This window comes from Spinacia oleracea, unplaced genomic scaffold, assembly GCF_020520425.1.
Source record: "Spinacia oleracea cultivar Varoflay unplaced genomic scaffold, BTI_SOV_V1 SOVchr0_003, whole genome shotgun sequence".
NCBI classification, from domain to species: domain Eukaryota; kingdom Viridiplantae; phylum Streptophyta; class Magnoliopsida; order Caryophyllales; family Amaranthaceae; genus Spinacia; species Spinacia oleracea.
In genome coordinates, this window is record NW_026614331.1 from 72,671 (window position 1) to 74,688 (window position 2,018).

Genomic DNA, 2,018 nt, shown 5'->3' on the forward strand with positions numbered 1-2,018 from the left:
ATTGTTTTCTCATTGTTTTTTATTAGTTTATGCTTAGTTTTGTGTTTTGAGTTTTGAATTTGTGGTTGAATTTTATTGGATTTTTGGTTTGTTTTTCTTAATTGAATTTTCTGATTTTTAATGTTTGAATTAGTTTAGTTATTGCAATTAGAATCATGATTAGGTTTTGTTCTAGTTTAATTCTAGTTCTAATCATGCTCATTGAATAGTTTATAATCTAGAGATTAGGGTTTAAGGTTTGGATGTAGAATTGGGGATTTTGTAGAATAAGTGTGATTGTTTGTGTGATTAAATTTATTAAATGATGTTTGATTCCATGTCTAGTTCGTTTATGATTAGCTAACCTAAATTGCTACAATGTTGGATTGTTTGTCTTCCAATCGGCGCGAAAGCGTGATTCGTGGCTTGCATTACTTTGGCGCTATAGTTCATGATTTCCTCTTCAAGTCTAAATTGTAGCGAAAGCTGGATTAGGATTAGTTGAGTAGTGCTTGATAAAGAAAGGTATTCAAAGCCATATATTGATCATTGCATTCATTCATTTAGTCTTTGCATGTCATGAGCATTTAGGATCTTCAGAACTCCCAATTCGAATTCCATTGCTAATTCCTGAAACCTCTAGAGTTTATTTACTTGTGCATGTTTCATTTATTTTGATTTCAGTAGATTTATACATATATACATACATACTTTTTTCGTTTGAGCTAGGTTGTGAAAGCAATTAGTTTGAAAATCAAAAGTATCCATTCTCTTGGTACACTCCCTACGCTTGCCACTATTGTCAATATAGTTGGTTCGTTTAGGAGTTTATAAATTTTGTTTGATTAAGTGGTGTTCGTCAACCACGCGAAAATCGCTTGTCATGTTGCCCCTAATGGTATTGGTTAATGACAACACGCAAACTTCCTAATCTGATTCTAGTTTATGTGAAGGTTAGAATAGTTGTTCCTGAGCTAAGATGATTTCGTGATGAAACAAGCGAAGCATGAAGCACTGGTCTTTGCATTGCAGACGCACCATATAAGTTGGTTAAGGAACACCAATCACACAAGTTCGAGAAGTAGAGTTCCAACTGGAACTCTAAAATTCCACAAAAGGAACTTCCAATGAAGCAACAGAGTTGAAGCTTCACATAAGGTATACATTGTTTCAGCAAAATAATGAGTTTTATTTTTAGGATTACTAAGTATTAAATATTCTCTTTGATGGTTTATAGAACAAGGGAACATAGACTTATCTTAATTGTTTGAGAAATTTTAGGATGTTAAAAATCGATGTTTGGTAAATAAATAAAATTGACTTTTTCTTTATACAAATTATCTTGGATTGTGTTTTAAATCATTGATCAACAAGGAAAAGATTTTCGATTAAAAATATTCTCCTGAAATCTCTCTAGTAGTTACCGGTTTGAAATAAGAAAATGGACTTAGTATTGCTAGCTTTTTTCAACTACCTTTGGATGTGTGGAGTGGCTGCCAAGGAAACGACAGCTAGAATATTACCGCCATCGTGATAACGGTTAAGGCTTGTTGCAGAATTACGCAGAAGAACTAATTAACTTTCAAAACATAATAAATACAGTTAATGGCCTCCATTATAAATTCGAACAATCAAGGCCCAAACCAAAATCCAACTTTAAAACAATTCCAATAACTACGAGCAATGTCACATTTATTGAAATAAAGTTTAAAATATGCAAATAAACTCTCAACATCCCCATTCTGAATGTTGACTTCACTTGCAAGTCACCATTAATATTCTTTCTTAAGAACTACTACTCACCAACAACGCAAGTGCAATTGACGGATTATCATAGGGTCATTATGGAGTAGGCCATGACAAAAAAAAACACGTGAACGCACGTAATCATCAAAACTGAGTAATTACAAGCTAAAGCAAAGCCTTAAATCTAATCATGGTTCATTCCAAGATAAATAACTAACTTCCACATGCAAAAGCCACATTCATAAACGCATTTCAGCATAAAACACATGACAAGATTAGACTCTTGACTTTAC